The sequence below is a fragment of the Acomys russatus genome, chromosome X, assembly GCF_903995435.1.
Source record: "Acomys russatus chromosome X, mAcoRus1.1, whole genome shotgun sequence".
NCBI lineage: Eukaryota > Metazoa > Chordata > Mammalia > Rodentia > Muridae > Acomys > Acomys russatus.
This window is the reverse complement of record NC_067169.1, coordinates 49,379,492-49,385,546: the sequence shown is the minus strand read 5'-3', so window position 1 is coordinate 49,385,546 and position 6,055 is coordinate 49,379,492.

The following is a 6,055-nucleotide window of genomic DNA, read 5'->3' as shown; positions in this document are numbered from 1 at the left end:
TCTGCTTTGTGAATGAACTGGTTTTGTTTATTTTTATTTTTCTTGGTTGGAAGACTTTATTTTAAAATGTAGTATATAAATTGATTGATATTAAAGTGACTTCACATTTTCCACCTCTGCACCACAGTTGGGAAGCTCTCCTCTCTCATTTCTGAGGGCCATTGTCCTCGTGTTTCAAGGAATGGCCCGGAATAGTCTTATTTCTCCTATGGTTACTAGATCTTCTGATTATGTGTCCCTCTGACACCACACACTTGGAAGCCTAGCATCATAGACTCATCATTTAGTCATTTACATTTCCAACAAGAAAATAAACAGGTATCAACATTGTAAGGAGGAATTGCTTTCCCACTAACTTGTGGTAGAGGGCAGCAGGGGAGTACTGAGCAAGGTAATAATGATGTGAGATCCTGGCCCTCAATTTCCTAGAAATAGGGTGTCCATCCATTGTGCAAAGAAGGCTGAACATTGTATTTAGCAGGATGGAAAGCCAGTGTTAACCTCTCTTGTAGAAGAATGTTTCTTAAGAGCATGGGAATTAGAACTAGGCAAGTAACTTCATGTCTCAGATCCTGCTTTATTATATGCAAAATGGATATTTGAATAAGACTCAGATTCTAGGATGTTGTAAAGCACCACTGATGTAATATACATGGAGTGTCTGGCAAAGGGTATGACTTAGTAAGTAAATGGAACTTGTTATTGATGTTGCTTGTTATTGGAGTTTCCTGTGATTCCTAGATCTCACTTCCTTCAACGTAAGAATCCAGATGATAAAACCCAGCCTGCCTGTCTATGGGAGGGGTGAATCAAAGATAAAAGCACTTTACCAGCTCTGACGGCCTGCCATAGCTTCACTTTAACCAGATAGAGGCAGATTGCTGCGATAAGTCGACATTCTCCCATCTGTTTCCACAAAGAACCAATATATGAGGAATTTTCTTCTCCATGTCTTTCTGTGGAAAACAGCATCGAAGCATGTCTGAATGTGGCTCTATGCAGAAGATGTTAATCAACTGGGAAAGTTGCAGATAAATCTCTCATCTAGTGAAGAATAAAAATGTGCTTGGAGGCACTGAGTGAAATTCTGTATGCAAGTATGGCCAACACATGCCTGGAAAAATATTAAGTTATGATCTTTTTCTTCTTTGTCTCCCTTGATTTTGTAAAAGATATACACAGTATCAGTTTATCCAGCTTGGGAGATGACATCTTACTAAGGGGAGCCTCTGGCTTCATGCCCAGTGACTAATTTTCTACAAAAACCATTTTCTAAAATAGTTCTTTTCGCATAGACATAACTCCATAGTTCCCATCAAAAGACCTGGTCAGTTTAGTAGAATATAGTTACAGAATTACAAAGTCATAGCATATTCGCCAAAGAATCATTGTTATACTAAAGAGTTAGAAACCTATCTCCCACTTGAGTAGATGGGCCAGGGTGGCATTTCATTGCTTTTACTGATTTTCTTCCTCAAGAAGCACTTTCTGTGTGCTTACAGTTTGGAGGATGTATAAAAAATTATGTATATATTGGTGAGTAGCAAAACATTCTTTCCTACATCAAGTCTATATTCAGGAATGGGGATCAAGAATACATTAGCAAAGAAATCAATAAATAAAACATTTGTGAATAATATTTGAAGTGCTATGTAAATAAACCCATATTGAGGTATAGAATAATGGTATATTCATGAAGAAAAAAATAAGGTTGTTTATTTAGGAGACTGTCAGAAATTACTTGACTTATTTTTTTCAACTGCTGATTTTAATTAGATTGCTTGTATGAGCATAGGCAGGAGGTGGTTATTTATAGAATTTTGGGCAACTTACTAGTGGCTTAAGAAAATGAAATTCCTTCTCCAGGAACCAGTAATTTCAGTAGTCCTTCAGGCAGGTTGGGGGCCTCATGACAAACTGTTGATGGAGCTCAGTCTCTTTTAGGTCTTATGAAGGTCTTGTGAGCTGCAGTGAAATCATGAATGTAACATCCATGCCATATCCTTAAGAAAGCTTTTCACAGTAAATATATCTACCCTCTAGTTTGAACATTCTTCCCAATCTAATTCTTGGATAGTCCATGGACTTTGAAGTGGTACTATAGATATCTTGCTTGGGGTCGAGCACTCAACAGTCACTTATTATTGATGCTTTGACAGTTTTGATTATCTGAATTAATTGCCATCCACTGCAGAAAGAAGCTTCTCTGACCAAGACTGAGTGCAGCACCAATTTATTGATAGAAACAAATATTTAGAAGTTAGGTTGACACTATATTCACTTAGTAAAATAAACAAAGCAAACTGGAGAGCGGGGACTAACTCTGGCATGAACTCTGGTGCCCCATATTTGGTGACCTCCCCTTGGTGGGGAGGCCTGGTGTCACTCAAAGAAAGAATAAGCAGGCTACCAAAATGAGACTTGATAGCCTATGACCGTAAAGTGGGAGAGGAGGTCCTCCTCGGTCATAGACCTAGGGGAGGGGGATAGGGTGAAAGTGAAAGGGAGAGAGGAACCAGAGGATACAAGTGATGGGATAACAATTGAGTTGTAATCTGAATAAATTAATTAAATAAAAATTAAAAAACCAAAAAAACCTAACCAAACCAAAACCAAAACCAAACCAAAGGAGAGGGGCGGGGAAAGAGTAGATTCCCCCTGGAGCCTGCAAACCTTTCTTGGATGGATTAAATCCATCCAAGAAAAAGAAACATGCAAAATGTGTCTTTGTGGGCCTGAGTTACCTCTCTGTATTTTCCTGTTCAGTCAATTTTCTTGCATATGCCTCAATAAAATTCCCTTACACATGTGTTTCCTATACATGGAGCAGGAGTCAAGTCCAACCAGAAAGTGGTTGTTTATTCCAATAATAGCTATCCCACTATTAAAACCAATGGGCAAAGCTGATCTGGTGGGTTAATTGTGCCATGAAGGACTGATGACTTTACATCTCCCCAGCAGCCGGCATAGATCACCGTCTGGCACTGCGAAAGCTAGACAGTAGAAAGGAAGTTTCCAGGACCCTTCTAGCTTGGCTTCTTTTTGTCCTGAAACCAAATTGCATAATGTATTCAGGAGTGAGGTTTTGCCTCCCAGTTATGGTGGTCAACCAAGAAATAAAAAGTCTGTGTTGTAAGTGGGAGGCCTTGAGTCTCCTTGAACAATCTACAGAAGTATCCCATTCCTGGCACTGATTTTTTGTATAATAACTCTTGTCTTCTGGAAGGAGCATTATCCACCATATAGGGTAACTCCCTTTGAAACTATTTTTAAAATTATGTTTCTTGATAAGCTTATAAAATATTAAGCTTCTGTATGACTTCTAAATATATTCTTAGCTTTTTAAAAACTATCTCCTCTCTTCTATCCTCCCACCTTCAACCCCAGTTCAAGTTTTATACACCAAATATTCTCCTCTACTTTCATGTCACAGGGAGTATACAAAACACCTCCTTTAGAGCCGAATTTTTCTCTTTTTCTAATGGTCTCTTAATAAATCCTTGGCTTTACAGGAACCCTATGTTCAAAAATCTAATCTGGGAATTTGGAACTATCATTTACTTTTGAGAAAAAAGAAACATGCAAAATTTGTCTTTGTCGCCTGAGTTACCTCTCTGTATTTTCCCGTTCAGTTAATTTTCTTGCATATGCCTGGATAAAATCTCCTTGCATATGTGCTGCAACTTTATTTTCCATTCCTCAGTGCATGGATATCTAAGCCAGTTCCATTTCCAGGCTATTGTGATGAACATGGGTATACAAATAACCCTGTGAAGGACATAGAGCTCTTTGAGTGTATGTCCAGGAGTGGTATAGCTAGATCATATTGATGATATATTTTTAATTTTCTGAGAGGCCTCCATAATGATTTCTATAGTCTGCACTCTCACCAACAATGAATACAGATTCCCTTTTTCTCATATTTCCAGCATTAATTATTACAATTTGTTTTCTTGAATATGGCCTTTCAACCTGGTATGAGCTAGAATTTCAAAATAATCCTGATGTTAAGGATATTGAATATTAACAATGTTTATTATTGTATATCTTCTTTTGAGAACTCCTTGTTCAGTTTTGTAGCCAAGTTATATTTTTGATTTGTTTGTTTTCTTGGTGTTTAGATTTTGAATACAATGTATATTTTAGGTATTAATCCTTTCTCAGACATACAACTGATGAATGTTGTCTCCAAATCTGTTGACTGTTCTTCACCTTATTGACCATTTCCTATAAAAGGAACTTTTATTCTCCTGTTTCAGTTGTTGTCCTGGAGGCTTACTGCTTCCTTCTGTTAACCTAGGCCTAGTCCTGGAAGCTTCTAGCCTCCTTACAATCTAATGTAGCCCATAACTATTTTCAGCCTTAATAAGCTCATCCTTACTTGTTCTGGGCTGGCTGGTTCAACTCAGCTGTTCTGGTTCAATTTCCTCTCACAGCTGACTTATTTAATCTGGCTTCTCTATCAGCCCAGAATTGCTCTGCTTGGCCTCAAACTAACGCAACAATCTGGTCTAATCTGGCCTCTTCTCATTTTCTGGTTCATTTTGTCTTCACCTGAGTTCTCTCTCTCTGCAACCCATCTCTCTATTGCGGTCCTAGGAAAACTGCCTCCTCTCTCTGTAAAACTGCCTCTTAAGTAGCTTCCCTTTCTCCTTTCTTTTCTTGAGAGCTGGACATATTCTTTTCTTGATTCATCACCTTTTCTGCCACTCAATTAGACATCATTTTCAAACCTAGGTGCTTCCTTCTATAAACTAACTTTATCTTTGTTTGGAATTAAAGGCATGGACCACCACACCTGGAGCTAAGATTTTCTTTATCTGACACTTCCTGTATACCAGGCTGTCCTTGAACTCAGGTCTGCTTGCCTCTTTTCCCAAGATTAAAGGCATGTATGTATCCAGCCAGATCACATGCAGATCTCAAAGGACTTTGGATGATCTGATCTCTTGCCAGCCGGATCACATAGACCTAGAAGGTCTTTGGATGTGATTTCTTGCCAGAACAGCCATGTTCTGGATTAACGTTCTTCTATAACTTCCCCTTTTCTGTTTAAGCTAAAACATTGTACACAGTTTAAATTTTACAATAGAAACAGTTATCTATATCACAATCTTAACAGTCTGACTGTTCTTATGAAGATCCACTCAGCCATTGATGTGATGGTCTTCCATAATTGCAGTCCTGATCATCTGTCCTTCAGCAACAGTCCATTTCAGCATCAAGCTTTTCTGTCTGCCAGTCTGATGAACTCTTTGTCCTTCTTCAGATGGTTTGATAAACTGGTTTCATCTGCATTGCTGTATTTTTACTTCTCTTCCCTGAGTTGTGACTTTCACTTGGAAGTCCCTCCCTTCTTTCCTCCCTCCCTCCTTCCCTCCCTCCCTTCCCCTCCTTCTCTAGGGTTTCACTTTGTAGACCAGGTCACCCTCTAATTCACAGAGTTCTGCCTGCCTCTGCCTCCCTGAGTGCTGGGACTAAAGGTGTGAACCACCACAACTAGTTTATAATCCAGTGTCATCTTACCTAATCTTATTCCCCCTTTCTATTTCTCAAGGTACAATTAGATCTTTATGAATTCACTCATAAACTAGACCTTTAGGAACTCTCACATGTCCAGCTCCATGCTAATTTCATTAGGTACCATAGGTTCACAGTTAAGCATCTTCTGTTCTCTTAGTTCCTTTATCCCTTATCTCTCAAGCTTTTGTATTATCATAGCTAACTTTCATGTTTTACATATATTTTCCTAACCATTTTTGAGAGGAAAAATATAAAGATTGCAATTGACAGTAGAGAGGGTCTACTCCAGTGGTCACAATTGCAATGAGTACTGCAATGGCTTTTTCAAATAATGTTTCTATCCCCTCAATGCCTAACCTTATTCGCAAGGGATCTAAAATGGAGTTTCCCATTTTTAATACAGGAAAAGTCTGTCTATATAATTAAAATTGTCTTTTGGGTGGCTTATTTTGATTCACTGTCTGAGAGACTCCTGCATTGTTCCTTGCTCTGGGCTTGAGGCTCTCACTGCTCTGAGGTGTCCAGAGTCTCT